At 31.4% G+C, this 10,570-nt stretch overlaps 1 long non-coding RNA gene across 1 annotated transcript; it reads left to right on the forward strand.

Moving 5' to 3' along the window:
- Positions 1 to 282: 282 nt before the first annotated feature.
- On the forward strand, positions 283 to 1,245 carry LOC149169933 (uncharacterized). The gene is made up of 2 exons (XR_016259426.1): positions 283 to 616; positions 1,022 to 1,245. It is a non-coding gene; the product is annotated as an uncharacterized LOC149169933 (long non-coding RNA).
- Positions 1,246 to 10,570: the final 9,325 nt, after the last annotated feature.

The raw sequence follows: 10,570 nt of genomic DNA on the forward strand, positions 1-10,570 counted from the left end.
ACAGGGCCCATGTGGATAAGCCGGGCCTTACAGACAGTAACCAGTCCAATTGGAACACGACTGGTAACTCAAATTTAGTCGTTTTAAATGCGCGTACTGTCAGACAAGTGGCGGGTTGTTGCATGGCTGAAGAGTTAAGTGCGGCTGTCCCATTCAATGAAAGGTTGTAAACTGTAAATACCATGGGCTGCTTATAGGTTTAACGTTGTTGTCCTTCCGTTTAATCATCTCTAATGGAAAATAGGAAAGTTGATATGCGATTTGATTTGTGAATCTTGGCACAATCGGAATTTTTGTCGGGAAATGGCGGACTTATCGGGACTGGGTAGCCACACATCAATTACCAGCACAAGGAGAACATGATTCTCCATCCCATCATCTCCAGAGGATGGATGAACGAAGTAGGAGGCCTCCAGGGGCTCCCACTTTCCATATATATAGAGCATAAAGCCCGCTTTCTTCTACAACAGCAGAAGATCGAAGGGAGGCTAGTGTTTTCTTCACTCTGTTTCGATATGTAAATTAATTAGGTTTCGTTCTTCGCCCTTGGCCTTTGTGTGTATATTCCAGATGCTTACAATCATCTCAATCACTTCGTTTGTTTCACGTTTAGCAGGTATGGCAGCACCAACGGTTGAAATGATAAGAAGGTGGTTATGTTGTTGACAGAAGATAGAGGGCACATGCGCTCACTTGCAGAGACTCTGCAGTTGAGGGGTATGTGTCCTCTATTCCTCTGTCATCACATCACGTTTCTCCTTCTTATCTAAATTGTTGTTTTCACATATTATCTTCAGATAGATTTATTTGCATGCCTTTAAAGTTTTTAGCTCTTAGTCACTCAATGTCCTTCCTATCTAAATTGTTGTTTTCACATAATATGTTCAGATAGATTTACTTGTATGCATTTACAGTTTTCAGCTCTTAGTCACTCAATGAAATGAGAACAATGGATCTATGCTGTCTTATTTTTCTGTGTCATCATATGGTATTTAACCCTCATTCACTGACATGCCTGCAGTTATGGCATTGGGGATAACATATGGTATTTAATCCTCATCCAGTGGCTTGTCTGCTGTTATGGTATTCTGCAGTTATGGTATTGGAGATAACATAAGATGTACTTAGTTGTAATTCAATTAACTAGAATTATTTCCACTTACATGATAGAGTTAGCTAATAACTTCATGATATCTTTGGTTTTGACCACTTTGACATCACAGTAAAAGATAAAATATTACAATTCCTTCCATGTTTAACCTTTCCATGTTTAAACTGATAAAACATTACAGTTCCTGCGATGTTTGTCCTGTAGTTATCTTTGTGAGAGTTTAAAACACTATCTTGTTGGCAGCAACATGTTTTAACTTTGGATTTTTTCCTGTGTCTTGAAATATTGAACCTGAATACTAGTTGTGAGAGGTACATGTTTTATAAAACATTACTAAAATATTTAAAACATATATTTCATATAACAGATTATTTTTCACTAAGTTTCAGTGCTGAGCAGATGCTTTTTACTATTTGCATCAAATGTGAGAGTTTTCTCATTTGTCTTCTGAAAATATTACATATGCTCTCTCTTCGAATAAGCATACTACATTACAAGCTTACCCACAAATAATACAGTCCAACTCATGACCTACGGACTGCCAATCCTAACTGCATGTCCCTGTGCGAGTTCTAATTCAATCACTAATGGCAAAAAGTGAAAAGAGCCAGTTCAGGTTAACCCCGGAAACGCAAGAGAGCCGATATCTCTAGGATTAGCTGTTATGGTAGTCCTAATCACCGTCATCCTAATTATGGAGCAAGTGTCTATTTCTACCATGTTTTACTAGTTTTGCAGTGTGCTGATCCCGAATCCCGCTATTTTTGGAGTGACAGTCCACTATATATGTGGCATGCCTAACTATTATGGCGATTCGTGAAGTACTGGTCACCTGTCAACCTACTTATGGTGCGACCGTCCATTTCTGGTATGCCTTACTGTCTTTGTAAAAGTACACATATAAATACCTAAGATAGCTAAATATTATAATGATACTGTTCCAAATAAATCTTATAATACCTAATTACTAATTCATTTAGATCAAAACAAAATACATATTTCATGATAATAACTTAATTTTATCGATTACTTTGATGTATATTTGATAATAATTAGTTATTTTGAAGTCTAACTTTCGCAAAAAACAATAAATTTCAATTTTTTTATTAATTAGTTATTAATCTATATTTGTATGTTTTAAAATTCTTTTATTAATTAATAATTAGTTAGTCCGTGAGTAATCTATGTATGTTTTAAAATTCTTTTATTAATAAGTAATTATTTATGTTCATAAAAAATTATATATAAATATTTAATGAATATAATGAAAATGTTTCAAACAATTTTTATATCAAGCAAAATTGATAATTTATTTAGATAAAAAAAAGGATTAACACATATTTTAGTAGTCACCTAATTTAGTTATAATAATAACCCAATTTTACCGGCTATTTAGAGGATTAAGTTTTCAAGAAAAAAACTGAGTTCAAATTTCTGTATTTGTAACCTGTGCTGGTAAAAGAATATATATAAATATCTACGGATTATATTGATAATTTCCAAATAAAACTTGTATCAAGTTCAATTGCTAATTCATTTAGACTTTAAAAAGTCAATACATATTTCATAGTAATAACATAATTTTATATTTTATAACAATAATCTAATATTATTAGCTATTTTGAAGATCAAGTTTTCAGTTTTCAAGAAAAAAAACCAAAAAGCTACCATGTCCATTTTATATGGAAGTTATATCTTTTTTGGCTTTGTCTAACTCTATTATCTATTCTATAATTTGGAGTTTTTAGTAGAATTTCAGCTTAAAAAAATTGTGAAATCGTGGTTTTTTATTATTAATTTTTTTTAAAATACATAAATAAATTTAATATCTTAAAAAAAATATTCTGATATGCCAATTAAATCTTAATCATCCGTGATTACTAATTCATTTTCCATTAAAAACTAAAAAACTAAAAAATAACACATTTGAGAATAATAACCCAATCTTTGATTGTATATTTCATAATAATACTCAGATGTTACATGCTCCTTTGAGGTTTAATTTTTCAGTTTTCAAGAAAGAAACTAACCAGCTGACATGCTTTTTCCCGTATAAAACATGCATTTTGGATGTTATTTAGTTTTTGTTAGGCTTTTTTCTATTCTTTATTTTTTTGAATACATAAATATATTTAACATCTTAAAATAATCTTTTATTAAAAATATCATTTATGACAAATAAAACTTGCAATATTATTAGATTTCTGATAAAATTTGATAAAAGAGATTAAAAAAATTAGCACGAATAGTTTTTTATAATTATACATATTGGTTGAGCAGAAGGATAAGAATTTTATATTGAGTATTGTTGTATTGTTTTCGTCTAAATATGCTAATTGTGAATTGATCTAGTACCAATAACTTTACTTTTACCTATAGTTTCATTTCTTTCCTCGTAAATACATATACACATTTTCTTATTACATTTTTAAATTGTATAACATTTTTCCAAATATAAATTATATTATTAAATTTATAAAATATTAGTTAAATTAAAAAACAAATTGATATTAAAAAGACTAATTTCTTTTCATATATCATATATCACACTTTTAAATTGTACACTAATATTTTAAAATATAAAATATATTATTTAAATTATAAAATATTTATTTAATTTCAACTGGAGTGGATATTATGGATATTATGCTGTTATAAATAGATATCTATAATGAAATAATAATTCTCCATGTCATTAGGCCTTTCAAATGTCATTAGGCTTTTCAAATGACACTTCCCTCGAAAAAGTACACTTCAAATCATGATATTTTTAATATCTTTCTTATTTCACAATTTTAAATTATAAGTTGTCTATTTTATATTATATCAATATTATTCACTATATATTATAGATTTAAAATCATTCATAAATAAAGTGAACTAAAATAAAATAATTTTAAATATTAAATATATTATTAAAAATATAAATTATTTATTTAATTTTAGAATAAATAAATAAAACTAATAATATATAAAAATAAATATTCATAGTAAAAGAATAATAATTTTATATCTATTTAATATTTTATCAATATTTATTATTCATTATATATTATAGCCTTAAAATCATTCATAAATAAAATAAAATAATTTAAAATATTAAATATATCATTAAAAATATAAAATCTTTATGTAATTTAAAAATAAATAGATAAAACTAATAATATATTAAAAATAAATATTTATTGTGAAATAATAATATTCCATATCTCAAGTTTTTTGAATGATGTCTTTTTTTTATTGATAAGTGGGTGAATCCTGAAAATCACTCTTACTTTATGGTTGAGAGGCCGCGATTCTGGGGTGTGGGATCGATTCTGGGGTGTGGGATCGCACCCAGCGTGAGCCGCACCAGGAAACTATGCTCGATTTTTGGTATTGGCGAGACTAGAACTAGTGACCTTTACTTACAGAGCGCCTTAACAGCCTGCTCCCTCGCCAACTGTTCTAAATCTCTTTGATAATCTCTTTTTGAATGATGTTTTCATTAAAAAGTTATTTTTATAATTATATTGTAATCTAAGAATTGTTAACTATGTTGTTTGTGAAACACCACTCTAAATAATTAAAGTTTTTAAATATTGATTCCCTCTTTACAAAAAAAAATGGTTATATTTTATGGTTTATAAACTTATTAAATTTATTTAATCATATTTTATTTCTTTTAATACTATAAATTTTTTCATTAAAATTTCATTATTTATAATAATATTTAATGATATTTTATATCTTTTAATAATATAAATTTTTGAGTTAAGACTTTTGTGATCCATAATAATTTTAAATCTCTCAAAAAAAATCACATAGGAGATATTTTGGTCAACCCGTTCCGAACCAGTCAATGTGGTTTATCTTGAGGTCAAGAAGAAGAACCAGATCTAGGCATTGTAATAAATATATGTAGAGAGTTGCTAACTAGCCGTTAGCGAGTAACAGCTAGTTTGACTAAAGGAAGAAATTGGTAAAAGTTAAGATAACACTATAGGTGCAACCTGTTTCCTCTATTCTCATAGAGATGGCGATGAATTTGAACCATAGGAATGGTCGACGATAGACTACCTTGTGGTTGCTGAGTCTAACAGTTGTTCTATCATTTCAAAGGGTGATGTAAATCGAGTCATTTCTAGCCTGCAATGCTTTATTCCTCATACGGTACTATTTTTTTCGATTCGGTAGAGATGTTTTTAGTTCAATGGAATGGAATAGATACCGCTTGGGGTGGTTAAAGATCAAGTTTTATGAGTAAAAGCAGCAAGGCATGGATGGCAATTTTTTCATGCATGTGAGATAACAAACTTTTGGCTTATGAATATACCAACATTGTCCATAATAAGTTGATAAAAGCAATAGATACCGCTTGGGGTGGTTAAAGATCAAGTTTTATGAGTAAAAGCAGCAAGGCATGGATGATGATTTTTGGCATGCATGTGAGATAACAAATTTTTGGCTTATGAATATACCAACATTGTCCATAATAAGTTGATAAAAGCAGAACGTGTCATAGTGTATTTTCTAAGATTGTTGTTTCTTTCTTTATAAATGCTAATTATCACCACGTATATGCAAATGCAAACAAGGGGTTGGTTTCAAAAAAAAAATTAGCGTTGTTTCTTTCATTAGATGGTTGTTGTTTCTTTCATTAGACGGGTTGTTGTTTCTTTCAATAGATGGGTTACCTATCCGGTGGGGATAGGAGATGAAGATCGACGGAAAACTACGTAAGCATTGTTGCGTTAAAGCTAGCCGTGATCGTTTTCAAAATAGAATTTATGCAGCATGACTATCTCGTAAAAAAATGCCTCAAAATTTTAGATCTTACTACATATATGATATATGTGCTTACTATAAGCAACAAAGTTATGTATATGCACATTCATGCATTAATACTTCTCACCATAAAAAATTAAATTTAAGATATATCGCTGGTTTCAGAGGTGATCGAGAAGGCCATTATATAAGAATTATTAAAACTAGGTTACTCGTAACCATGATGTACAAGTAATAAGTATGATCATGGTACTCAAGGAGTGAATAAAGAATTCTAATATTGTAGTAAAACACTAAACATTGCATGTGGTTATGATTGTGGATTTAAAATGTTATAGTTGCTTTAATTCAAAAGCAATGATGATGTGAGATAATGAGGAGGCTCACATGTGCTCAGGTCATAGTGAATATAAGTATTGTGTAACTTTATTGCTACAACTGGAACAAATATTTGATATACATGGAAAATACATTGTAATTGACGATGTTGTTAGCAATTTACTCACAGAACGCCACATAATATTTATAATTTATAACCACTGCTAGCTTGTTCCATGTCGACTCTATGAAGAACTAGTGACGAGTGTGGGCTAATCATCATAATAAAAAAGCCATTGTTGATATGTGTCACAATAATTCATTGTCGAACTGACCCATATGTGTTATAACAATAATTCATCTATAGTCAAATTTTCTAGTGGGTCGACTTTCATGCAACTCTAAAAAATAGTCATGCTTGAGCATGTGGAGATTGTGGTATTGGAAGAGAAAGAAAAATACATATATATGCATGATAACATCTAGATGAAAATAAAAGGAAATTTGAGCAAAATTGGTATTGTGAATGATGAATAGAACTTAAAAAAATTTGCTTAAAACCTCTAACACAATCTCTACCATTGGATCAACATCCCAAGCCATGACATGAACTGGTTGATGAACCGTGTGGAAATCTATATTGGAGTTGATTGTTCCAATAGGTAAGAGATCTAAATGGTGATTGGTACAATTGTGGTATAGATCCGTGGCTCACCTAACCCTAGAAAAGAATATTAGATAATAAAGAAAACCATGTTTGTATCATTGTTCTATTGTTGTGTAATGATACATATCTCTATGCATTGTCATGAATTGTATGTGCTACCATAGTCTGGTTGAATGGTCATTCAGATAAAAATGTTTTAAAAAGGATCATGCTTAATATCTATGCATAGTAGTGAGTCATATGAATCTTACATGTAAGCATTTCCTGATAAATTCTAGTATTGCTGTGTCAAACATTTGTGCAGGGATTCAACCATTTAACATTTCATTGAGTATGTATTTACGAATCAATGATTTTGGGATCAAATCCCACAAAGCAATTCTATACCTGCTTTTCAAATTCCTTCAAGCTTTTGAAAGTAAAACCAATAAATTATCAATATAATTTTACCATAATAAAAAACAATTAGAAAGCCTTTAGCCAGCTCAAATTGCTCATCCGTTAGGCTTGAACCAACATCTCTTCTAAAAAAATTCAACAATTCCAATTTAATAATCCTATCAGCCTCTCTTTGTACCTCTTGGGATAATGGCTAATAATCTACTACTAACCAATTTATAGTTGAACCCTCCAAACAACTTCACAAGCTATCGTTTATTGATGTATGAAAAGGTTAGTCACACGGTTAAAGCAGATGTATAAATTATTGAAGAATTTAATTATAAAATCAAACAAGTAGACATCAAGTAGCCCAGTGACGTAGATATCGCGTAGTCATGTAGATTGGTTTGAATAATTTAGTAAGGTACTTTTGAGTATGAAATGCTGTTATTTGCGATTGAAAATTTCACATTTGATTGTCTTTTTGTGCGAATCTCCTTTTTTGTCTTAATCTTTCTGAATATCTCAATGAATTAAGTAAGTACAAATATAACCAATCAATTTATTCTATATAACACCTTCAAAAGAGAAAAAAAATTTACAAAATCCCAAAAGCAAAATCAGTTATCCTTTTTCCATTTTTTTTTATTAGACGCAAACGCAATAACTATTTGGCATGATTCACGACACGGCAAACGCGTATTTTATGGTCATACACAAAATTATTAACGAAATGCTATTCCATCTCACTTATTTGATTTTATTTGAACTGCTGCATTTTCATGTCAGAGTATATCCTGTGCTTATCCATAAAAACCCTCCATCCTCTTATCCCATATCAACGTTCCGAGATATTGAATGCAGCGATAGGGCCCGTGAAGATAAGCCGGGCCTTACAGGCAGTAACCGGTCCCATTGGAACAGGACTGGTAATTCACATTTCGTCGTTTTAAATGCGCGTACTGTCAGACATGTGGAGGGTCGTTGCATGGCTGAAGAGTTAAGTGCCGATGTCCCATTCAATGAAAGGTTGTAAACAGTAAATAGCATATGGGTTTAACGTTGTTGTCCTTTCGTTTAATCATCTCTCATGGAAAATAAGAAAGTTGATATCGGTTTGATTTGGGAAATTGTGGATTTATCGGGGCTCGGTAGCCACACATCAATTAGCAGCACAAGGAGAAGATGATTCTCCATCCCATCATCTCCAGAGGCACGATGAACGAAGTGGGAGGCCTCCAAGGGCTCTCATTTCCCACATATAGAGCCTAAAGCCCACTTTCTGCTACAACACCAGAAGATAGAAGGGCAGCTAGTGATTTCTTCACTCTGTTTCGACATGTAAATTAATTATGTTTCATTCTTCACCCTTGGCCTTTGTGTGTATATTCCAGATACTCACAATCATCTCAATCACTTCGTCTGTTTTTCTTGTTGTTTCAGGTTTAGCAGGTATGGGAGCACCAACAGTTGAAATGATAAGAAGGTGGCTATGTCGTTGACAGAAGATAAAGGGCACATGCGCTCACCTGCAGAGACTCTGCAGTTGAGGGGTATGTGTCCTCTATTCCTCTGTCATCACATCACGTGTCTCCTACCTATCTGAATTGTTGTTTTTACATATTATCTTCCGATAGATTTGCTTGCTCGCATTTAAAGTTTTTAGCTCTTAGTCACTCAATGTCCTTCCTATCTAAATTGTTGTTTTCACATAATATGTTCAGATAGATTTACTTGCTTGCATTCAATTTTTTTTTAGCTCTTAGCCACTCAATAAAATGAGAACAATGGATATATGATGTCTTATTTTTCTGTCGTTATATGGTATTTACTCCTCTTTCAGTAACTTGTCTGCAGTTATGGTATTCTGCGGTTATGATATTGGAGATAGCATTTACTTAATTGTATTTCAATTAACTAGAATTATTTCCACTTCATTTATTCTTTACTTTTCAGCTGTTTTACATCACTGTAAAAGCTGATAAAATATTACAATTCCTGCCTTGTTTAAGCTGATTAAACATTACAGTTCCTGCGATGTTTGTCCTATGGTTATCAATGTTAGAGTTTAAAATACTATCTTGTTGGCAGCAGCATGTTTTATCTTTGGATTTTTTTCTGTCTTGATATATTGAACCTGAATACTAGTTGTGAGAGGCACATGTTTTATAAAACCTTACTCAAATTTTTTAGATCATATATTTCATATAACATATTCTTTTTAACTAAATTTGAATGCTTAGTAGATGATCTTTATTATTTATGTCAAAGGTGACAGTTTTCTAATTTTCTGTTTGAAAGTATTACATATGCGCACTCCTCGAATAAGTATTACCCACAAATAATACAGTGTCCAACTCATGACCTACGGACTGCCTATCCTAACTGCATGTCCCCGTGCCGAGTTCTAATTCAATCATGAATGGAAAAAAGTGAAAAGAAGCAGTTCAGCATTAACCCCGGAAATAGAAGAGGGCCGATATCTTTAGTATTGGTTGTTTTGGTAGAGACGTGATCACCACATCCTAATTATGGAGCAAGTGTCTATTTCTACTATGTTTTACTAATTTAGCAGTGTGCTGAGCACGAATCCCGCTATTTATGGAGCGACAGTCCAGTCTATTTGTGGCATGCCTAACTATTATGGCGATTCGTGAAGTCCTGATCACCTGTCATCCTATTTATGGTGCGACCGTCCATTTCTGGTATGCCTTACTATTTTAGCAAAGTCCTGAACACATATTATCCTATTTATGGAGTGATAGCCCATTTCTGCTATCCGTTTCCCTATGTACTGTACTCACGATTACATTTCGAACACCTTCGCTGTTAACAGCAATCTTTTCCACAGCGTACCATCAGCGCGACAACCATTCATCGAGTTCCTCCGCCTATCGTATCTGCAGCTCCTTGTAATGCTGATTATGTGGTTATGTATTCACTGATTATTTGGACTATAAAACGCCAGTTTGTTTATTAATTGTTGCCACTATGACCAGCTTTGTCATGTACTGCAGTTGGTCAAATCTTTTAACGGATTGAAAGATCAAAGTAATGCAAAATACTGAATGCAGTATTTTAATTGTAATTGGTTATCCCTCGTTAAGTATTTACGTGAATTATAAAATTTGAAATTACAATTCTTTTGTTAACCAAAAATTAATCTGTTTTTGCAAAAGTAGACATATAATTACTTGAGATAGCTAAATATTATAATGATACTGTTACACATAAATCTTATAATATTCAAATTGCTAATTCATTTAGATTAAAAAAAATAGATATTTCATAGCAGTAACTCAATCTTATCCATTACTTTGATATAT

Source organism: Pinus tabuliformis, chromosome 4_2 (genome assembly GCF_031772625.1).
Source record: "Pinus tabuliformis cultivar Carrire ecotype Pingquan chromosome 4_2, CPIR1, whole genome shotgun sequence".
NCBI classification, from domain to species: domain Eukaryota; kingdom Viridiplantae; phylum Streptophyta; class Pinopsida; order Pinales; family Pinaceae; genus Pinus; species Pinus tabuliformis.